The sequence below is a fragment of the Lepidochelys olivacea genome (genome assembly GCF_965140295.1).
Source record: "Lepidochelys olivacea isolate rLepOli2 genome assembly, chromosome: 22".
NCBI classification, from domain to species: Eukaryota; Metazoa; Chordata; order Testudines; family Cheloniidae; genus Lepidochelys; species Lepidochelys olivacea.
The window spans coordinates 2,868,713-2,892,743 of NC_140432.1; the positions used below are offsets into that span (position 1 = coordinate 2,868,713).

Consider the following 24,031-nt stretch of genomic DNA (forward strand, 5'->3'; position numbering starts at 1 on the left):
GGCTATGGAGAGAGATCTGTCCAAAGGTGCTCAGCCGACTCTCCTCCACCCGAATTGCAGCGTTTGACACGGAGGCATTGGTAATATTCGGAGCAGAGTTCATGCCACAGTTTCTATAGCATCCCTCCCAGCTGTCAGCCTGCTCCATCAGCGGGGCTCTCAGCCATGCAGTGAGAGATGGAAACACTTGGGGGGAGCAGGGGAGACGTGCAAGGGGCAGAGGAAGAGCAAGGAGGAAAGAGGACAAAGGGGGTAGGGTGGGGAGGAGATGGAGCAGTGGGGAAGGGGCATGGGATGGGGAAGAGAAGGGGACAGTGGAAGCAGGGGCAGGAAGGGAGTGGGCTGGGGAGGAGATGGAGTAGTGGGAAAGGGGCATGGGATGGGGAAGAGAAGGGGACAGGGGAAGCAGGGGCAGGGGGAAGGAAGGGAGTGGGCTGGGGAGGAGATGGAGTAGTGGGGAAGGGGCATGGGATGGGGAAGAGAAGGGGATGGGGGAAGCGGGGGCAGGGGGGAAGCTGGAGCTCAGCATGCGGATCCCCTTGGCAGAAGCTGGGGCTCCCCTGTTAAGCAGGCCCATCAAACCCTCATCATGACAAGCCCCACCTCCCCTGCATCTGTACCACCCCGATGAGCCCCCCAGATACCCTCCCAACTGAGCCCCAACCACCTGCACCTGGATCCCCTGCAGAGTCCCATTGCCCCTGCACCTAGAACCCCCCAATGAGCTTCTGTGCATCCAGATCTCCCACTGAGCCGCCCGCACCCAGAGAACTCTCTTTCCCCCACCTGGATCCTCCCACACTAAGTCCCTCTGCACTTGGATCCTGCTGCCGGGCTGAGCCTGCTCGCCCACCCCGGTGCACCTGGCACAGAGGGGTAGGGCTCCAGGGTGTTTCTGGGGCAGGTCTGGCCCTTGCATTGTGTCAGGGTCGGGTGCAGCCTCACTGCCGAGTCCCTGTCCCGGGGTGGGGTGGGGGAAGGCTGCAGGGATCTCCCACCTTCATGCAATCAGTGTCCTATGCTCCCCACTGCCATGTTGGAGCCTCCACATTTATTTATTGACAAATAAAATTTGCAGAATTTTAAAATGTTGTGCACAGAATTTTTAATTTTTTGGTGCAGAATCTCCTCAGGAATTCGGGATGCTGTGCAGCTGGGATGGTGGAACTGTGTGGAAGGTGGTGGGCAGTGGGGAAGTCTATGGGCGGGGGGTGCTGGGCGAGCAGTGTGGTGTGCAGGGTGCTGTGCAGTTGTGGTGGGAGGCCAGCGGGGAGCTTTCTGGGAGGCGTGGGGGCTGGGCATAGAGATCTGTGGAGGAGGTCTCTGGGCAAGGGGGCAGTGGGCATAAGGGTGGGGCACTGGGCAGGGACGGGTGTGGTGCAGGGCCACCCTCAGGGGGAAGGGGCACGCTGGCAGCACAGAGCTGGGTAGGCCAGTGTGCATCTGGCAGCTGCAGGATAGTAAACAGTGCCTCCTGCTGGGCTGTGCAGAGCGGGGCTGCTCCCACCGCACTGTGCCTCATTGCCCCCAGCCCGCCCTTCAGACTGGAGACTGACCATCCCGCCCCCCCCTACACTTTGCCCCATGGGGGCCCACAAATGTGTTTGGAGCCAGGCCCACAAAAAATTAATCCGGCCCTGTCTGTGGGTGTGGCCTCGGGAGGAGGGGTGGGGTGAGGCCTCCAGGAAGAGGGGCGGAGTAAGGGGACTTGGGGAAAGGGGTGTCATTGGGGGTTCCACAGTTCAGATGCCGGTGGCCCCCACACAGTAAGGAAGCTTCCGCCGCCCAGCTCTGTGTTCGTCGCGTGGGGGAGAGCAGATGTCCATGGGCGTGATTTGCAGAGCAGCAGGCTCAGCTGTCAGAACTTCCCGGAGCGATGAAAGGGGAGGGGCCCAGCCTCTGCAACAGGAATGCCGGGCAGGCGAGTTCACGGCGGGCATTGTGGGATACTGGCAGAGGCCAGTTATGGTGATATAATGACCAGCAGCTTCTACACTGACGTTTTCTTGCTTTACCTTTGCCGCAAAAAGCTCTAGACCTCTCATCGAGGTGGTTTTATTCTTTCGGCAAAACAGGGCAGTTTTGTCGCCAGACGTGGCATTGCAGTGTGTACACCAGCCAAAGGCCGCCAACCAAGGGAGTGTCGTGTGAACATGCGCTACCAATTTTCTTATAGCGCTTTCTGACTGTCAGCAAAACTGGCCTCCACCAGTATCCCACAATGCCCACTGTGAACTTGGCTGCCCTGCATTCCTGCTACAGAGGCATGAGCCCCTCCCTTTTCATAGGGCCTGGGCATATAGACTCGCTACTGCTCTGTCCAGAACACAGGCCAGAACCTCCTGATTGCTTGCTGCTCTGATCTGCCTGAGGGCTCGGGCTTATGGACACTGCTGCCCTACCCTGATTGTAGGCCAGAGCCCTCCAACTGTTTGGTGCCCCCTACCCTCAGTCCTGTGCTATCCCACAGAGTGGCGGAGACCCCTGTGCTAATTCTCCCCTGAACTGTGCCCTTCCAGAGGACTTGTTGCAAGGGGCATGGCCTCCCTCCCAGACAGATGGAGTGACAGCTGGAAGCGTACCATGGATTGATATAGAGGCAATCAGATCTTTTCTGTCTTCTTATCTATCCCTTTCCTGATGATTCCCAATATCCTGTTACCTTCCCAGCAACCTGACCTGTCTCCCCAGGTACTATGAGATTGTCTGCTGCATCTTTGCAAGGAAGAAATGTTTTCTGCTGTGAGAACCCCCCATCCCCCGAGTTGCTGCGGGTACCCTCCTCCACTCTACAGTGTTGACCTAATTTGGTGGTGCAGATAAGCCCTCACAGAGAGAAGACAAAGCAGCTGTTTTTTGCTACAGCTGGTAGTGTGGCTAAGTAGTCTAAGGGTATGTCTACACTATGGAATAATGTCAAATTTATAGAAGTTGTTTTTTTAGAAATCGGTTTTATATATTCGAGTGTGTGTGTCCCCACAGAAAATGCTCTAAGTGCATTAAGTGCATTAACTTGGCGGAAGGCTTCCACAGTACCGAGGAAAGTGTCGACTTCCGGAGTGTTGCACTCTGGGTAGCTATCCCACAGTTCCCGCAGTCTCTGCTACCCCTTGGAATTCTGGGTTGAGATCCCAATGCCTGATGGGGCTAAAACATTGTCACGGGTGGTTCTGGGTACATATCGTCAGGCCCCCATTCCCTCCCTCCCTCCGTGAAAGCAAGGGCAGACAATCGTTTTGCACCTTTTTTCCTGAGTTGCCTGTGCAGACGCCATACCATGGCAAGCATGGAGCCCGCTCAGGTAACCGTCACCCTATGTCTCCTGGGTGCTGGCAGACGTGGTACTGCATTGCTACACAGAAGCAGCAACCCATTGCCTTCTAGCAGCAGATGGTGCAATATGACTGGTAGCCATCATTGTCATGTCTGAGATGCTCCTGGCCACGTCGGCCAGGAGCGCCTAGGCAGACATGGGCGCAGGGACTAAATTTGGAGTGACTTGACCAGGTCATTCTCTTTAGTCCTGCAGTCAGTCCTATTGAACCATCTTATGGTGAGCAGGCAGGCAATACGGATTGCTAGCAGTCCTATTGCATTATCTTCTGCCAGGCAGCCATGAGATGTGGATGGCATGCAGTCCTTCTGCACCGTCTGCTGCCAGCCAAAGATGTAAAAGATAGATGGAGTGGATCAAAACAAGAAATAGACCAGATTTGTTTTGTACTCATTTGCTTCCCCCCCTCCCTCATCTAGGGGACTCATTCCTCTAGGTCACACTGCAGTCACTCACAGAGAAGATGCAGCAAGGTAAATCTAGCCATGTATCAATCAGAGGCCAGACTAACCTCCTTGTTCCAATAAGAACACATTTAAGACCACCTGGAAACATCCTTGGTCCAAACATTGGCACCTCCTTGACTACGTTATAGCAGAGCCCGAGACTATACCGATGTCCATATAACAAAAGCTATGAGAGGTACCGATCATTGTTGGATGGACCATGGATTAGTAAGATCAGTCATGTACCTTCGGCTCGCTCCACAATACTGCAAACACCCCAAGACTAAGTGAAAGCAGTACAACATCAAAGCACTTGAAAACCAAGCCAGTTGTGAGACGTTCCAGCAACATCTGTCTGAGAAACTCTCTAAACTGCCTGACAACATCATTGACCTTCAAGAGCACTGGGATCAACTTAAAAACACATTCACAATTCTACGATTCTGTAATGCATGTGCTGAAACCATAGGGTATTCCACTCTTTAGCACCAAGACTGGTTTGATAAAAACCACAAGGAAATCCTAGCAATAATTCACAGAAAAGAAATTAATTTTGTAACTGTCAAAATGATTCCTCTAACAAAAGAAAACATGAGGCCTATCACCTGCTTAAAGCCAAAGTCCAAAGGAAGCTACGTGACGTCAAAAACAAGTGGCAGCAAGAGAAGGCCTCTGAGATCCAGGGTTTCGTAGACCAGGATGACACAAGCAGCTGCTTTCAAGCAACCAAAGCTATATATGAGCCAAGCTCCAAAGGCCCAACCCCCTTACGTTCTCAGGATGGCTTCACCCTCGTCAAGGACAGTGCAGCCATTAAACAATGCTGGAAGGAGCAATTTGAGAGGCTACTAAACCACAAATCCATGGGTCTCTGAAGACAACATCGAGTTTATTCCACAACTCTCAGCAATGGAACACCTTGCTGATCCCCCCATAACCAGAGGAAGTCCAGCATGCCATCACCCAGACAAAAAAATCACAAGGCTCCAGGCCCAGATGGCATGCCAGCTGAGGTTTTTAAAGCTGGTAGAACTATGCTCCAGCACAAACTTTGCCAACTCCTCAAAAAATCTGGACCTGCAAAGAAATTCCACCTGACTTTAAGAATGCTAACATTATTACAATATTCAAGAAAGGGGACAAATCTTTGTGCAGGAACTATAGAGATATAGCTCTCCTCTCCATCGCAGGGAAGATTCTTGCCCAGATCCTACAAAACCACCTCCTCTCCTTTGCTGAGGAACTCCTCCCTGAATCACAGGGTGGCTTCAGGCCATCCATGGCACAACCAACATGATCTTTGTGGCGTGACAGATTCAGGAGAAGTACAGAGAGCAACACCAGGAATTGTTCATGGTATTCATAGACCTAACCAAGGCCTTTGACTCTTATCAATCATGATGTCCTATGGAAGGTGTTGTGTCTGTCCACAGAAATTCATTTTCATCATCAGATGACTCCATGATGGGATGACTGCCACCATTTTGTGCAACAGCTCAGAGACAGAATCATTCACCGTTTGCACCAGTGTCAAGCAGAGCTGTGTCATTGCTCCAACACTCTTCTCCATTTACCTTGCCACAACCCTGATTCTCATCCGTGACCGCCTTCCTGACGGAATTGGGATTGAGTGTCATATGGATGGTCAACTCATCAATCTCCGTCTCCTCCAGACAAACTCTACGATCAAGAAAATTGGCATACTGACCTTCCACCTTGGTTCCGAGGTCCGTCGGGGACATCAGTTGGCGGTTCCTTCTTGGAGCTGTGAGTACGGGCACGTACTTGGCGCGGTACACCCCCGTCCCAGATACTTGTCCCCTTTGTGGAGTGAGGGAAACCCTGGCGCACGTATATTTGGAGTGCGCCAGGCTGCAGCCCCTGTTCCAGCTCCTCACAAATCTCCTATTACGTTTTTGGTTGCATTTTTCCCGTCACCTTTTTATTTATGCACTCCCCATCCGTGGCCTCACAAAGTCGCAGGATCTCCTAGTTAACCTCCTCCTGGCCCTGGCTAAAACGGCCATCTATAAAACCAGAGAGAGGAGGTTGGCCAATGGAGTTTTCTGTGACTGTGGGGCCGTTTTCTGATCCTCAGTCCATTCACGTATCCAGGCGGAGTTCCTCTGGGCGGCGTCCACCCACTCCCTTGATGCTTTTGAGGAGCGGTGGGCACTGTCCAAGGTTCTCTGCTCGGTGTCCCCATCCGGGTCCCTTTGTCTGACCCTTTGATTGGGGGAGAGAGTAAGAGACCCCAGCCCCAGCCATTGCTGCTGCGGACACCACCACCTTAGAGGGATCCTTTCACACGTGGGTGCACTTCCCCCCCCCCCAGATTGTCCACCCCACAGCCTGCCCCTCTTGTTGGGTGCTTTCTGAGGAGGGAATTGTTGGTGACACTCAGGTGTGGCGCCAGGTAACCCAAGGGGGTGGAAGACCACGAGAGTCGATGAAGCCCCCTCACTCTGGGCCCCCAGGTAATTCGGAAGGGTGGAAGACCACTTGAGTCGAGGAAGCCCCCCGCTCTGGGCCCAGGCAAGCTTGAACACTTCCCTCCCCTGAAGCTAATAAGAAAACAATTGTGATTGGTTGCTGTGTTACACATTGCATATGCTGCTGTGTTTACTTTGTAAGTGTGTTATGCAAAAAAAGCATCTTTTGCTTAAAAAAAAATTACTCTCCTATAGCCATCTGGCCCGTCCCTGTCACACAATTTGAATTTACTATAAATATGTTGGATGTTTTTTTACGTTTTCCTATATTTTGATTTCAGTGATAACACAGAATACAAGTTGCACAGTTGCTCACTTAATATTATCTTATTACAAATATTTGCATGGTAAAAATGACAAGAAGTCAAAACCTGAAGGGGCATACGAATGTTTTGCATCTCTGGCACGTAAATACCTTGTGTGACACTGCCCCCCATATTAATCATAGTTCTATAATTATGATATGATTGTGACATAATAATGATGCATCTGGTACAAGGTGTGTCTTGTGAGCTATCTATGGAAAAGTTATGATTTTCTGAATATGAATATCCTGTTTGTATGTGCGTATCAATTTTATATCTGGAGTTATGAATTTTGACTATGTATCTGTATTTCAAATGTGCTTACTCTGGGTAACATCCACAACTAGCCTTTCAGGTACAACACCCGGGCATACGTCCTTGGGGGGGTGAGGGAGAGACACCCGCAGAGCCGGTGGAGGGGGCAGTGGGGAGGGACGCCGTGGTCGGTGGTGGGGCCGTAGCAGTGGGGGTGGCCCCTGCCACGGAGAGCCTGGTGTTTTTAGCGGGGCCCTTTCCCTTCTTCTTGCCCTCATCTTTCCCGCCGGCTGGGGGGGCTCCCCTAGAGTCTGGGGAGGCGGTGGGCATGGCACCGGCGGACGTCACCCCGGTGCCCTCCATTGCCGATGCCCCAGCAGGGGTGGTGGCAGGTGGTTAACAGGATTTGGGGTCAGGTAAAAAGGGACAGGCTGTGGGATGGGCAGTTCGGGGGGGGGCACATGAACCACCGTACGCTTGTCCAGAGAGTCCTGTTTGGTTGGCTGGTGCTTCTGGCCAACACAGTGGAATCAGGGCGAGCAGCTAAGTCCAGAGGCAGACGTTAAACAGCCAGCAATGATGATGGAGGGGGCAGTGATGAGGATAGTAGTGTGGGGGTTGGGAGGACACAGATGGATCGGGGGGCAGCTCCATGTCACACCCCCTGTGTCCCTACAAACACAGTCACAACACAGTCAAGGCCTCCCCCCACATGAGAGCACAGTTCGAAAGTTACTCAGTCTTGGGCCCCCTCCACGGCGATTTGTAGATTCCCCGGGCGGTGTTCCTCCAGTAGACAGCTGTTTCTCTGTCTGTTCCGGGCTTTCTTTTTCACATTCCAGGGATGCCGGAGCAGATGATAAGAAATTCTCTCAGCCGGAGATGGGTCCACAGACAAACAGCAAGCGGCTGGGTCTGGGGGCTCGGTCCTTCCACTCCCCCCCTCCGGGGAAGCAGGCCGGCAGCTCCGCCCTCTCTCGGGGGTGGGTTTCAGCTGGAGCGGCAGCAGCGTCCGAGGGCAGGCGGGGGGGGGGGGTGCTAACAGCCAGCCGGCAGCCAGCCAGCACTCTAGCAACAGCGGAGAAAGAAAAAAAACAACAAAAAGAAAAGAAAGAGGGGAGAGCATCTGGCCCGGTCGGGGGAAGCCGAAAGCAGGGGCAAAAGCAAGGAAAGACCAGGCCAGAGGGCAGCAGCAGGAGAGCAGGCTAAGTAGGTCCCTTTTCCCTGGGTAAGTAACAGGGAAGGGGTTTTTTTTTTTTTGAAATAGAAAAGAATTTAATTGTGTAATGCTTGCAAAGAATTACCAAAGAAAACAAAACAAACTATGCAACAAAACAACGCAAGGGTAATAGCAAGGGTGGAACTCCCTTGCTCGCCTGGGTGTTGTAGAGAAGGTATCTCTTGGTATCTCTTGGGCCCGGACAGGAGCAGCGATGGGTTGAGTAGGAGGAGGGTTGATTTCAGGTGCCGGGCAGCCAGGGGCGTCGGCAACGACGGGGCCGATGTCCTGCTGGGTCTCGGGGGTTTCGGATGCCCCTCCCCCCCGGGCCACAGGGCAGTCTCTGCGGACATGCCCCGCTGAGCGGCAGAGGTAGCACCGGGCCTCTCCGGTGGAGTAAAAGACCCGATAGCGGGCTCCCTGATAGGGGACTAGGAAAGACCCCTCGAGCGCCTCTCCGTCACGTGCCCCCGCCGGCGGTAGAAGCTGCACTTGCTGGCGGAACGAAAGGACGTGACGGAGGGTGGGGTCCTTGCAGCCCAACGGGAGAGGGCTGATGACAGAGACAAGTTTCCCCAGGGTGGAGAGAGCGGGTAACAGGGCAACATTGGGCAAAAAGGGAGGAACGGAGGTGAGGATGAGGCAAACGCCCAGGTCTTCTAGCAGCTCTACGGGGACAAACACCTCCCCCACCGCCAGGCCCCTCTCCACCACCTCCTGGGTGGCAGCCTCCAAAGCTAAGAAAAAAAACGACCTTCCCATACATCTTGGAGGCTGCCACAATAGCCGTGGGTCCTACCACCTTCGCCAACGCCTGCATGTATGTCTCCACGTGGGGCGAGGCGGGCACCAGGAGGCAACGGACACCGTGCCTCCTGGTCAAGGTGGGAAAAGGGCCCCGGCCGCTGCTGATGGTAGCGGAGGCGGGGGGGGCGAGATGACGAGGCGGCAGGCAGGGGGGGAGCCCGTCACTGCCCGGGCATACGTCCTGGGGGCCGGGGGAGGGACATTCGCAGAGCTGGTGGAGGGCAACGCAGGGAGGGGCGCCACGGTCGATGACGATGTGGGGGCAGCCTCGCCCCTCTCATTCCCCACCATTGTGAGCAGGGAGAGACGGGGAGACACCAGAAGGAGGAGGGGGGAGGGGGAAGCAGATTAACCACTCCTTCCTGCTGGGCTGCAGGTGGGGTGGGGCGGAAATGCCAAATGGGGTTGACTGGGAGGGGGGAATAACAGAATTTGGGGTCCGGTGATAGGGGCAAGCTGTGAAATAAGCAGTCCGGGGGGGTGTGTAGACCCACGCACGTCTGTCCAAAGAGTCTCGTTTGGTCAGCTGTTAAGTCCGGTCCGAAAGGCAAAGTTCAAAGCAAACAGCTAGATCCGAAGGGAGATGGCAGGTTGCCAGCAGGGACGGACGGCGGGAGGGCCGTGACAGTTGTAGTAATGGGGGGGGGGGTTAGGGGCACCGATGGATCGGGGGGCAGCTCCGTGCCACACCCCCTGTGCCACCACAGACGCAATTAAAACACAGTCAAACTCCCCCCATGAGAGTAAAATTCAAAAAATTACTCAGTCTTACGGCCCTCTTCACGATGATTTGTAGCTTCCCTGGGTTATTTCTACTGTCTTCTGAAATCTTCTTCTCCAGCTGTGTTGGCTGTGTTCCAAGGCTTCCGGCAGGCTGTGAAAAATTACAGAAATTAGCTGACAGCAAAATGATGAGGTCTGGGGGCTTCCACTCCCCCGTCCGGATAGCAGGTCGGCAATCTTCCCCCCCTCCTCCAGGGGTTTCAGCTAAGGCAAATAGCTGTGCCCGGGAACAGGCGTGGGGGGGGCGGGTGCTGGCAGTACGTTGGCAGCTGACCAGCACTCAGCAACAGCAGAGAAATGGCAGAAAGACAAAACGAAACAAAAAAGCGTCTGGCCCGGTCGGAGGGGGGAACTAAGGCAGGTTCAAAAAGTAAGAAAAATCCACAGGCCAGGGGGCTTTAGGAAAGAATAGAAAGCAGATAGCTGAGGAGCAAGCAAAGGACGTCCCGTTTCCCAACAGGGAAGGCTTTTTTTTTTTTTTTTTTAAAAACAGAAAAGTTTATTGGTAACACTTACAAAATTACCAAAGGAAACAAAACAATGCAAAAAGAAGGTATAACACAGCAGCTTTCAGGAGGGAGAAGTGTCCAGGCTAGCCTGGGCCCAGAGCCAGGGGGCTTCCTCGACACTCGTGGTCTTCCACCCCCTCGAGTTACCTAGTGCCGAGCCCAGTGTCACCGATTATCCCTCTCCTAAGAGTGCCCGGCAAGATGGGCACTGCTGCGGGGTGGGCGGTTTAGGGGTGGGGGGGGTAGACACCCATGTATTATAGGACCCCTCCTACATGACAGTAATGATGGTATCCACAGCGGCAACAGCTGGGGCTGGCGTCTCTCACTCTTCCCCTCAATCAAAGGGTCAGACGGAGGGAACCGGACAGGGTCACCAAGCAGAGAACCCCAGACAGCGCCCACCGCTCCTCAAAAGTGTCAAGGGAGTCGGTGGACGCCGCCCAGAGGAACTCCGCCCGGATACGTGAGTGTACTGAGGATCGGAAAAAGGCCCTACAATCGCAGGACGTTTCATGGGCCAACCTCCTCTCTCTGGTTTTATAAATGGCTGTTTTAGCTAAAGCTAGGAGAAGGTTGACCAGGAGATCCCGTGACTTTGTGGGGCCATGGATGGGAAGTGTATAGATAAAAAGGTGAGGGGAGAAATGAAGCCAAAAGCGCAATAGAATATTTGTGAGGAGCCAGAAAAGGGGCTGCAATCTGGAACACTCTAAATGTACGTGCGCCAGGGTTTCCCTCACATAACAAAAAGGGCAAGTATCCGGGATGGGGGTAAACCGTGTCAGAAAAACACGCCCGTGCTCACAGCTCTGTGAAGGAGCCACCAACTGATGTCCCTGACGGGCCTCGGGACCAAGGTGGAATACAGGCTGGCCCATTGAGGTTGCTCACCCTCCAAAGGTGGCAGGAGGTCCCGCCACTTTGTATCAGGGTGGGACACCAGGGTGTGGGCGTGAAGGGTGTGAAGCGTGAGTGTGTATAAATATTTCCGTGGTGCAATTTGAAAACTGACCGGCTGCAGTTCATGCAGCCAGCTTGCAGTGAAAGGGTGAGGGGTTTGTTGGGATCTACGGGGTAGGGGCCCAATGGAAAGGTCCGGCGGGCCTGGGGTGGAGGATGGGCGGGGTGTGCCCTCGCGCAAGGCTCGGTTGACATAAGCCCGAGCAGCAGGGGTCAAGGCGGCCTTCACCTCCTAAAGTACGCGCCGGGGGGTACGGGGGCTGGAAAGCCCCATGCACCGAGCGAGCGTCAGGGGATCCAGCCAGTCTCTCCGGTCGTAGTCCAGGAGGTCTCCAACCCTCGTGACTTCCGCCAGGACCAACCTCCGGCGCACCGAGTGGGACTCCGCCACCTGCACACGGAGCTGGGGGTTGTCTAGCAGGGGCTCCGTGAGGAGATCTGCTCCCACAGTGGCCGCCACGGACCTGGTCGTTAGAAACAGTTTCCAGGTCCGGAGGAGGTCCTGGTAGAAGACCGGCAGCCCGGAGAGGTCTCACGGAAAACCCCTCGGACAAAAATAAAAGAGCTGCCGGTCGTATCGGAGCCCTTGGACGCGGCGCAGGAAGACGTGCGCCAGTATGCTCCATGCCGAACTACTTGCACTATAGAAGAGCCTCTGCAGGGCCTGGAGGTGGAAAACGCGGACCTGAGCGTACAGACACTTCAGGCCCTGCCCTCCTTCCTTCAGGGGTAGATGAAGAACTCCAACAGGGGCCCAGTGCATTCCTGACCAGAAGAACTCTAGAATCAATCTCCGGAGGTGGGTCAGGAAACCCGGGGCCAGGGCCACGGTGTTGAGCCGGTACCAGAGCGTGGACAGGACTGGTTGGTTAAGCACCAGTGCTCTCCCTCGGAGGGGGAGACATTGGAGTAGCCTCGTCCATTTCCGGATCCGCTCTATCACCCCGGCCTCTAAATTTTGCCAGTTCTCCGGCGGGGAAGGGTGCGTGGCGGAAAGGTAAATGCCGAGATAGAGCAGTGGACCCGCACTCCACCGGATGGTCTGAAGCGCGGGTGGGAGGGAGCTCACCTGCCGCCAGTCCCCCACTGCTAAACCAGAGCTCTTGACCCAGTTGACTCGGGCGGAGGAAGCTGCCGAATAGATGGCACGAGTGGAGGCATGTCAGGCCAAGTCGCCCGGGTCCTGGACCACGAGGAGTACGTCATCAGCGTATGCCGACAGGACCAGCTGCAGCTCCGGCTCCCGCAGCACCAACCCTGTCATCCTCCTGCGGAGGAGACAGAGGAAAGGCTCGATCGCCAGAGCGTACAACTGGCCCGAGAGGGGGCACCCCTGCCGCACTCCTCGCCCAAAGCGGACCGGTTCAGTCAGGGTCCAGTTGAGCCTAACCAAACACTCTGCGGAGGCATACAGCACCCGGAGAAAACTCACAAACTGAGGTCCGAATCCAAACGCCTGCAGAGTGCTCAGGAGGTACCCATGGTCTACTCTATCGAACGCCTTCTCCTGATCAAGAGACAAGAGGGCGAACGACAGACCATCTCTCCGCCCGAGTTCCAAAAGGTCTTGGACTAGAAATAGGTTGTCAAAAATGCTGCGACCCGGGACAGTATAGGTCTGGCCTGGGTGAATCACGTCCGCCATCACAGACCCTAGACGCAGCGAGATTGCTTTCGCTACGATTTTGTAATCCGTGCTAAGGAGTGAGACGGGACGCCAGTTTCGTAGATCATAGAATCATAGAATATCAGGGTTGTAAGGGACCCCAGAAGGTCATCTAGTCCAACCCCCTGCTCAAAGCAGGACCAATTCCCAGTTAAATCATCCCAGCCAGGGCTTTGTCAAGCCTGACCTTAAAAACCTCTAAGGAAGGAGATTCTACCACCTCCCTAGGTAACGCATTCCAGTGTTTCACCACCCTCTTAGTGAAAAAGTTTTTCCTAATATCCAATCTAAACCTCCCCCACTGCAACTTGAGACCATTACTCCTCGTTCTGTCATCTGCTACCATTGAGAACAGTCTAGAGCCATCCTCTTTGGAACCCCCTTTCAGGTAGTTGAAAGCAGCTATCAAATCCCCCCTCATTCTTCTCTTCTGCAGGCTAAACAATCCCAGCTCCCTCAGCCTCTCCTCATAACTCATGTGTTCCAGTCCCCTAATCATTTTTGTTGCCCTTCGCTGGACTCTCTCCAATTTATCCACATCCTTCTTGAAGTGTGGGGCCCAAAACTGGACACAGTACTCCGGATGAGGCCTCACCAATGTCGAATAGAGGGGAACGATCACGTCCCTCGATCTGCTCGCTATGCCCCTACTTATACATCCCAAAATGCCATTGGCCTTCTTGGCAACAAGGGCACACTGCTGACTCATATCCAGCTTCTCGTCCACTGTCACCCCTAGGTCCTTTTCCGCAGAACTGCTGCCTAGCCATTCGGTCCCTAGTCTGTAGCTGTGCATTGGGTTCTTCCGTCCCAAGTGCAGGACCCTGCACTTATCCTTATTGAACCTCATCAGATTTCTTTTGGCCCAATCCTCCAATTTGTCTAGGTCCTTCTGTATCCTATCCCTCCCCTCCAGCGTATCTACCACTGGAGATATCGCGGAGGTTCCCCCTTCTTCGGCAACAAGGCGAGCACCGCACGCCTGCACGACAGAGGGAGGACCCCGCTCTGCAAGGACTCAGCCCAGACGGTGACTAGGTCTGGGCCGAGGATGTCCCAGAACGTGAGGTAAAACTCCACGGTCAGCCCGTCCATGCCCGGAGATTTATTGATGGTCATGTGATGGATGGCTTCCGAGAACTCGGCCAGGGTGAGAGGCAGCTCTAGTCGGTCTCGGTCGCCCACGCTGACCGTGGGGAGTTCCTCCCAGAGCACCCAGCAAGCACCAGGATCGGTCAGATCCGGGGAGAAAAGGCTTGTGTAGAAGTCACGGGCCCTCCCACACATCTCCTCCGGATCCTTGAGGGGGGTTCCGTCTTCCGCAAGAAGGCAGGTGACGTGTTTCTTGGCCCCCCTCGTTTTCTCCAGGACATAGAAGAAGCGGGAGCCGCGGTCCATCTCCCGAAGGAGGCGGATGCGGGACCGAACGAAGGCACCTCGGGCCCGGTGGTCCTTGAGGGCCCGGAGCTCCTCCCGCTTCTCCCGGCACGCTCCGCAGAGAGACGGGTCCTCGGGGTTGGCGGCCAGGCGCCTCTCCATCTCTAAGACTTCCCGTTCCAACTGCTCTTTCGCTGCATTTCGCCGTCGGCTGGTGCCCCAAGTGTAGTCACGGCAGAAGAGCTTGGCGCGCACCTTCCCGAGATCCCACCATCGCTGCAGCGAGGGAAAGGCACGCCACTGCTCTCGCCAGGCCAGCCAAAACTCCCGGAAGGACGTCACGAAGCTCTCGTCCTCCAACAGGCTGTTGTTAAAGTGCCAATAGGCCGGCCCCGGTCTCTCTGCACGGAGGGAGACCGTTATGGTGACTAAGTGATGGTCGGAGAATGGGGCTGGCCAAATGGCGGAGGAGTGGGCCTGTGAAAGATGGAAACGGGATAAGTAAATACGGTCCAACCGAGAGTGGTGTGACTGATGACCTCCACCCGGACAAAAGTGAACGTGGAAGTGTCATCTGGTTGATGGTCATGCCAGACGTCCACTAGGGAGTGATGTTCAACTATCCCTCGGAGAATATTCGCGGCGGCCGGGCTCGGCTCGGCCCCTGAGCGGTCCCGTTCCTCGAGGGTGGTGTTAAAGTCCCCTCCCAGGACCAGGCACTCGTGCGAATCTAGGGTGCCGAGAAAGTCGGATACCCGCTGATAGAATTGTGGCAGCCTTGAGCTGATTTGCGGGGCATAGATGTTAACAAGATTGACCACGAGCCTCTCCATACGGACTCGAAGGTGCAGCAGGTGGCCTGGCACGGCCTCAGTGACCCCTAGTACCTCAGGCCGTAGGTTGGGGGAGAACAGGGTCGCCACTCCAGCTTGCCAAGTCGAGAAGTGGCTAAAGTATGCCCCATCCCCCCACTCCAGCCGCCACCTGTCCTCGGCAGTCGGGTCCGTATGGGTCTCCTGCAGGAAAACTACAGAGTACCCCCCTTCCTGAAGGTCAGAGAGCACCTGGGACCTGCGGAGAGCCATCCTACAGCCCCTGGTATTCAGGGTTGCAATAATAAGAGGCGTCATGCGGAGGGCTGGGGGAGTGGGGATTTCTTGTTGGTGGGGGTGTTCAGGGCCCCCGGCGGGTTGCACAGCAACCCGTGACCCATCCCGTGGATGAGTAGATCATGTCGGAAGCCGTAGGCTCGCTCGTAGGCCGCAGCACCGCGCCTTCCTTGCCCCCTGCCCTCCTGTATAAGGGTCCTTGTGGCCTGGAGGATTTGGTCAAAGTGCCCCCATAGCTGAAGAGCCAGCTGTACCCTATTGCGGGCGCCACGGGTGTGTTCTAGGAACTTCCGTAGTGCATGCCGCAGCTCATGGGGGGGTGGGGTTACAATTTCCGGGGTATTCCCTGGTGGAACTCTTAATACAGCCTCGTGGTCCGCTAAGGCGGGTAGACAGGGTGCGGACCACCGATGGGGCGTCTGACAGGCTGGGGTTATTAAGTTCATTTCACGCCTTGGGGTGGAAGGGGATGGCAGGGAGAAAATTGCAACGCCTAATGGGTCGCGACTAGAAAGTGCAAAGACTGCTCCCTGGGGGGAATCTGCGAAAGGTGGGAAGGAAATAACCCCGGGGTGGCATTAGCATTGCAGGAGGACGGGAATTGGGCAGTGACAGGGGTGGGGACAGGGTCAGGGGTAAGGCTCCGGGGTTCAGGAGGCAAGCAGCTAAAGGAAAGTGCCTCCTGAGCAGAGTCAAGGGTTAAAGGGTAAAAGAGGGCTAGGCACTGGCTCCATGGTGGTCTTAGCGGCCATGGCATCAGGTGGTGGACCACCTTCTGCAGGGTGCTCGCCCGGGAAGGCAATTAGGGGGAGGGAGCATGGGGAAAAGGGGGCTGGGGTAAGGTTGCCCAGCTCGAGGCCAGCCAGCAGTAGATCATCCTCTCCCTGGGTGACCGGGGTCAAATCTAGGGCCTCAATCTCCGCATACACGGGGGAGAGGCCAGCTCCTGCTACCCCGGGGCCTCTCCTCTAGGGCCCGCCTCAACGGTCGCCTCGGGGTCCGCGGGGGGTTCAGGTAGTGTCCAGGCAGAAGGCGTCCTCAGGAGTCTCGGAGGGGAGGGTCTCCCATGGAGGGGGGATTCTGCCCTCCAATGCCAGTCCGTCTTCCCCTCCCGACACCAGCAGACGGATCTCACTCGTGGCCGTAGAGGGAGGCTCAATATCAGTGCCTCCTTTCCTGATCTTCCGGGGGGCTTCTGCATCGGATGGATGCAGCGGAGCTCGAGCCTTCCGCTTGCCTCACTTCCCCTGGACTAGGGTCCAGTCCTCCATAGTGTCATCTGGGGGTTGGTTAGCAGGGGTCATGTCAGGGGGCGGAGGCGATGGTTCAGAGGTTCGGGGGGGTAGTGGTGAGGCAGCATGAGGGGCGGGGGTTTCTCCTTGCGGCGGGCCCTCTCCTATACCTGGTAATATTCTTGCCACACCCTCCTCCATAGGCTCTGCTGGATTGGTAATAGCAAGGGTGGAACTCCCTTGCTCGCCCGGGCGTTGTAGGGAAGGTATCTCTTGGGCCCAGACGGGAGCAGCGATGGGTCGAGTAGGAGGAGGGTTGGTTTCAGGCGCCGGGCAGCCAGGGGCGTCGGCAGGGATGGGGCCAATGTCCTGCCGGGTCTCGGGGGTTTCGGGTGCCCCTCCCCCCCGGGCCAAAGGGCAGTCTCTGCGGACATGCCCCGCTGAGCGGCAGAGGTAGCACCGGGCCTCTCCGGTGGAGTAAAAGACCCGATAGCGGGCTCCCTGGTAGGGGACTAGGAAAGACCCCTCGAGCGCCTCTCCGTCACGTGCCCCCGCCGGCGGTAGAAGCTGCACTTGCCGGCGGAACGAAAGGACGTGACGGAGGGTGGGGTCCTTGCAGCCCAACGGGAGAGGGCTGATGACAGAGACAAGTTTCCCCAGGGTGGAGAGAGCGGGCAACATTGGGTAAGAAGGGAGGAACGGAGGTGAGGATGAGGCAAATGCCCAGGTCTTCTAGCGGCTCTAGGGGGACAAAATCCCCCTCCACCGCCAGGCCGCTCTCCACCACCTCCTGGGCGGAAGCCTCCGAGGCTAAGAAAAAAACGACCTTCCCATACATCTTGGAGGCCGCCCCAATAGCCGTGGGTCCTACCACCTTCGCCAACACCTGCACGTATGTCTCCACGTGGGGCGAGGCGGGCACCAGGAGGCAACGGATGCCGTGCCTCCTGGTCAAGGCGGGGAAAGGGCCTCGGCCGCTGGTGACGGTGGCGGACGCGGGGCGAGATGACGAGGCAGCAGGCAGGGGGGAACCCGTCACCGCCCAGGCATACATCCTGGGGGCCGGAGGATGGACAATCGCAGAGCTGGTGGAGGGAAACGCAGGGAGGGGTGCCACGGTTGATGACGAGGCCACAGCGGTGGGGGCAGCCCCTGCCATGGAGGGTGTAGTGGTTTTAGCGGGACCCTTTCCTTTCTTCCCGCCCTGGCCCTTGTGGCCAGCTGGGGGGGTTTCCTAGAATCTGGGGGGGTGGTGGGCGCAGCAGCAGCAATCCCCCGGTGCCTCCTGCCGCCGGTGCCCCAGCGGAGGGGGTGGCAAGTATCTTAACAATAGTGGGGGGGGACCTTGGGGGTCGGACAGGGGGGGAAGGGCAACTGATTTTGTTGGAGGGGCCTCGCCCCTCTCATTCCCCGCCATTGTGAGCAGGGAGAGACAGGGAGACACCGGAAGGAGGAGGAGGGAGGGGGAAGCAGAGTAACCGCTCCTCCCTGCTGGGCTGCAGGTGGGGGGGGAATGATGAAGGGGTTGGACTTGGAGGGGGGGGGGGGAACAAATCAGGGTCCGGTAATAGGGGCAAGCTGTGATATAAGCAATCCGGGGGGGGGGTGGCGCAGACCCTCGCACGTTTGTCCAAAGAGTCTCGTTTGGTCGGCTGTTATATCCGGTCCGAAAGGCAAAGTTCAAAGCGAACAGCTGGATCCGAAGGGAGATGGCAGGTTGCCAGCAGGGAAGGACAGCGGGGGTGCCATGACAGTTGTAGTAATGGTGAGGGGGTGGGCACCGATGGATCGGGGGGGGGGCTCCATGCCACACCCCCGTGCCGCCACAAATGCAAGTAAACCACAGTCAAACTCCCCCCCACGAGAGTATAATTCAGAAAATTACTCAGTCTTACGGCCCCCTTCACGATGATTTGTAGCTTCCCCGGATTATTTCTCCTGTCTTCTGAAATCTTCTTCTCCAGCTGTGTTGGCTGTGTTCCAAGGCTTCCGGCCGGCTGAAAAAAATTACAAAAATAAGCTGACAGCAAAACGGCTGGGTCTGGGGGCTTCCACTCCCCTCTCCGGATGGCAGGTCGGCAATCTCCCCCCGGGGATTTCAGCTGAGGCAAATAGCTGTGCCTGGGAACAGGCATTGGGGGGGGGGGGTGCTGGCGCCAATTTGGCAGCTGACCAGCACTCAGCAGCAACAGAGAAATGGCAGAAAAACGAAACGAAAACAAAAAAGCGTCTGGCCCAATTGGGGGGGGGGGGTGGAAACTAAGGCAGGTTCAAAAAGTAAGAAAAATCCAGGCCAGGGGGTTTTAGGAAAGAATAGAAAGCAGATAGCTGAGGAGCAAGCAAAGGACATTCCGTTTCCCAACAGGGAAGGCTCCAGAATAATCAGGAACCTTCTGGAGACAATTAAGACTGGCTGCAGGTGTTCTAATCAGCCTATCAAGAAGCTGCTAGAATCAATTAAGGCAGGCTAATCAGGGCACCTGGGTTTTAAAAAGGAGCTCACTTCAGTTTGTGGTGTGTGTGTGAGAAGCTGGGAGCAAGAGGCACTAGGAGCTGAGAGTGAGAACATAGACTGAGGTGTACAAGCATTATCAGACACCAGGAGGAAGGTCCTGTGGTAAGGATAAAGAAGGTGTTGGGAGGAGGCCATGGGGAAGTAGCCCAGGGAGTTGTAGCTGTCACACAGCTGTTCCCGGAGGCATTCTAGACAGCTGTATTCCACAGGGCCCTGGGCTGGAACCCGGAGTAGAGGGTGGGCCCGGGTTCCCCCCAAATCCTCCCAACTCCTGGTCAGACACCGGAGGAGTTGACCTGGACCGTGGGTTCAGAAAAATGGCCAAGCTGAGGGCTGCTGTGAAGCTCCAAGGCGAGCAAATCTGCCAATAAGCACAAGACCCACCAAGAACTTTGTCACAGTTGGTATTTTATTGTTGTTTAACAGTGTGATTAAAACTGAATTAAATCACAACTTTTTTTTAAACCCCACGATTAATTACAATTTTTTTTTAATTGTTTGAAAGCCCAAGAAGGAAGTTATGAGCAATATTTGCCCTGAGGATATGCCACCTGCTGGGGACAATCCTGAACCCAGAGATCTCACAAGGTCTTTGTTGGGAATCCGAGCAGTTTCCTTCAGGCACAGTTTAACGACCCCTCACCTGTGCAGATGCCTCTCAGGATCTCTCTTTCCTCTGAGCCCTGGAGATCTGTGGACAAAGGCTCTTCCTCTTTGTCATAAATATAAAGGGAAGGGTAAACCCCTTTAAAATCCCTCCTGGCCAGAGGAAAAATCCTTTCACTTGTAAAGGGTTAAGAACCTAAAGGTAACCTCGCTGGCACCTAACTAAAATGACCAATGAGGAGACAAAATACTTTCAAAAGCTGGGAGGAGGGAGAAAAACAAAGGGTCTGGGGCTGTCTGTGTGATGCTTTTGCCGGGGACAGAACAGGAATGGAGTCTTAGAACTTAGTAAGTAATCTAGCTAGATATGCGTTAGATTATGATTTCTTTAAATGGCTGGGAAAATAAGCTGTGCTGAATAGAATGACTATTCCTGTCTGTATGTCTTTTTGTAACTTAAGGTTTTGCCTAGAGGGATTCTCTATGTTTTGAATCTAATTACCCTGTAAGGTATTTACCATCCTGATTTTACAGAGGTGATGGTGTAAAACATTTTGATTAAATGACAGGTTTCAGAGTAGTAGCCGTGTTAGTCTGTATTCGCAAAAAGAAAAGGAGTACTTGTGGCACCTTAGAGACTAACCAATTTATTTGAGCATAAGCTTTCGTGAGCTACAGCTCACAGAATGCGTCCGATGAAGTGAGCTGTAGCTCACAAAAGCTTATGCTCAAATAAATTGGTTAGTCTCTAAGGTGCCACAAGTACTCCTTTTCTTATTTTGATTAAAAATTTCTACCAGCTAGTCACCATGTGCTTTAGTCAAGGAGACACTGGTGCCAGCCAGGGGGTGCTGGACCCCTAGCTGTGTCCCAGGCCCTATCCCCCACTCCACCCCTTTCCCCAAGTTCCCACACCCACCTCCACCCCACCTCTTCCTGCCCCCTCCCCCGAGTGAGCTGTGTCGTCACTCCTCCCCCCACCCAAGCCTCCTGCGTATTGCAAAACAGCTGAGCGTGGTGGGCAAGAGCACAGGGAGGGAGGAGGCGGCAGCACTGCGGGAGGGAGGGGTGAGGCTGCGCATCATGTCCTCACCCCTTCCCCTCCCCACCAAGAGCCTCCTCAATGCCACGAAACAGCTGATTGTGGCAGGCAGGAGGCGCTAGGAGAGGAAGGGGACAGTACGCCACATCCTCACTCCTCTGCCCTTCCCCCACCCCAGGCTCCTGAACACCGCAAAACAGCTGATCACAGTGGGCAGGAGGCATTGGGGGAGGGAGGAGGTGCTGATTGGGGGGGGGGCCGCCGGCAGGCTGGAGGCATTGTGGGAGATAGAACGAGCTGATGGGGGGGGGGGGGCGCCAGCAGGTGGGAGGCATTGGGGGAGGGGCGGGGGGCTGATAGGGCTGCTGGAGGGTGCTGAGCACCCACCATTTTTCCCCCCAGAGTCAGCTCCTGGCAGGAGCCACATATTATCTTCTGAAGAGCCGCATGTGGCTCCGGAGCCACAGGTTGGCCACCCCTGACCTATGTGTTTTGTAGAAGTTAGTTATAAAAGACTAGATAATATAGTGTATTTTGGAGCTGTCCTCTTAAGCTATCTTGGGAGATGTTTTTCCTGATATCCTTTCTCCCCGGTGGGTGAGCAACTGGCCATTGTGAATCTGCTGATAATTACTCAATACTGTTCCAGATGTTAGGTAAATATCTGGGATGTTCTAAACCTATTGCTTATGTCTGTGTTTCCTTAAATCTAATAAACTGCAGTGTTAGACAAGAGCATGCTTCCTTGCATTTAATTCTGGATCAGACAGAATTGCTGTGTTCCTATTGATTTATTAGTGACACCACATAGGGTGAAATAGTTAAGTTGCCCCTGCTGTGGGTTCTGAAAAGCCCGGATAACAACAGGACCAAGTAAACTTAGACCATCCCTCACAGGTGTTTGTCTAACCTGCTTTTTAAAACGTCCAATTATGGGGAATCCACAACTTCACTTGGAAGCCTATTCCACAGCATAACTACCCTTATAGATTGAAACTTTTTCCTAATATCTAACCTAAATCTCCATTGCTGCATAGGAAGCTCATTAAGGACCTGGCTGAAGAGACAGGAGAAGGAGTAATGGGCTTGAATTGCAGCAAGAGAGACTTAGGCTAGACATTAGTAAAACCTTCACAACTGTAAGAATCGTTAAGCAGTGGAACAAATTACCTAGGCTGGTTGTGGAATCTCTGTCACTGGAGGTTTTTAAGAACAGGTTGGAAAAACTCTTGTAGGGGATGGCCTAGATAATACTTAGTCCTTCCTCAGCTCAAAGGAATGAACTAGATGACCTTCAAGGTCTCTTCCAGTCCTGCATTACTATTAGGGCTGTTGATTAATCACAGTTAACTCATGCAATTAACTCAAAAAAAGGGTGACTAAAAAAATCGCAATTAATCGCCATTTTAAATGCACTGTTAAACAATAGAATGCCAACTGAAATTTGTTAAATATTTTTGAATGTTCTTCTACATTTTCAAATATATTGATTTCAATTACAACACAGAATACAAAGTGTACAGTGCTCACTTTATATTTTTCACTACAAATATTTGCACTGTAAAAATGATAAACAAAAGAAATAATATTTTTCAATTCACCTCATAAGTACTGTAGTGCAATCTCTATCGTGAAAGTGCAACTTACAAATATATATTTTATTACATTGTTTTGTTTTTGAGTGCAGTTATGTAAAACTTTAGAGTCTACAAGTCCACTCAGTCCTACTTCTGGTTCAGCCAATCTCTAAGACAAACAAGTTTGTTTATATGGCTTCCTGTGGTGGAGTTCTTCATATTCCCCCTACCGTCTCCAAGGATGTTAAATTTAATTACATTATCATCTCTATTACTAAGTGGTTCAGCTGTATTCACCTTTTGGATCACATCTTGTGTGCCACTTAGGACTAAATCAAGACTTGCCTCTCCCTTTGTGGTTCCCAGGACTAGCTGCTCAATCATTAATGGTATCTAAAAGCTTTATCTCTGGATCCCGTCCTGAGGTGACATGTACCCAGTAAACATGGGATAGTTGATATCCCCAATTATTACTGAGTTTTCTATTTTTATAGCCTCTCTAATCTCCCTAAGCATCTCATAATTACCATCACCATCCTGGGCATATTCCTACTGCCATACTCTCATTATTCAAGCATGGAATTTCTATCTGATTTTATGGCACAGTTTCATTCATTTAAACTTGGTTTTACTATATTTGACTGTTTTCTTTTACATATAGTGACACTGCCCCATCAGCACAATCTACTCTGTCATTCCTATCTAGTTTGAATCTTGGTATTACCATGTCCCACTGATTATCATCATTCCACAAAGTTTCTGTAATACTTATTATATCAATATCAACGATGAGTCAAAGCGACTGAAATTCACATGTGCAACAAGATGAAGGTCTTTTAACAGCTAGAGTGTTTCCAGCAATCTAATGTCACAGTAATTAGCGTGTTCTCTTGGTCTGGCCATGGCCACTGAACCTGAGCTACATCAGACATTTGAGTCTGAGCCCTATCACTGACAACTTTCTGACAATGTGTTGTGGATTTTGCTTACATTCTGAAGGAGTTTCTGTTAGGATAAAGATATTCAGGCCTGTCTGCAAAGGCCTGTACTTTAAGAATTTAGGTGTATTATCACTTGGCTAGTTCTAGAGGTATAAAAGAGAGAATCAAAATCACTATCTGCTGGTGTAAGGGCCTTCTCTTACTGTGACAGTCTGAGGCCCTGTTCTTAGGCTAAGGCCTTTGGCTAAGCAGCAGAGGCAGCCATAAGCTAGGAAGCGAACAGTCACATTGAAATAAGGTGCTATTGAGCTGTTAGGCACTATCAGGACAGAATTGTATTCCTATCACCTCCAGAGAAAGGGAAGTGCCTAGAAAATGTAAAAGGAAACTTAGTTTGATAGCATCCTGTCTGGCAAGAACTCACTTATCAATAGCTGGGATGTGAAATCCTCACTTCGGTATTGTTTTGTCATTATAGTTCCCACTTTGCTATTGTTTGTCTGTATAATCTCTCTGGTTCTGTGATTGTTCCTGTCTGCTGTATAATTAATTTTGCTGGGTATAAACTAATTAAGGTGGTAGGATATAATTGGTTACATAATCATGTTACAATATGTTAGGATTGGTTAGTTAAATTTCAGGAAAATGATTGGTTAAGGTATAGCTAAGCAGAACTCAAGTTTTACTATATAATCTGTAGTCAATGAGGAATTGGGTGGGGGTGTGGGGGAGATGGGAACAGGGAATGGGGGTAAGAAAATTGGAATCATGTTTTCCTAAGGGTAGGAATGGGAACAGGGACACAGGTGTAAGGCTCTGTGGGTCAGAGCTGGGAAGGAGGATACTAAGGAAG

General features: G+C 53.5%; 1 long non-coding RNA gene across 1 annotated transcript in view; it reads right to left on the minus strand.

The window, feature by feature from the left end:
• Positions 1–6,602: 6,602 nt before the first annotated feature.
• The window catches only part of LOC311511298, a 38,056-nt gene continuing 20,627 nt past the window's right edge, over positions 6,603–24,031 (minus strand). Inside the window, exons 3-4 of the long non-coding RNA XR_014709250.1 lie at positions 18,383–18,494; positions 6,603–9,732 (exon numbers count right to left, since the gene is read on the minus strand). This is a non-coding gene — a long non-coding RNA (uncharacterized lncRNA). The remainder of the gene's footprint in view (positions 9,733–18,382; positions 18,495–24,031) is intronic.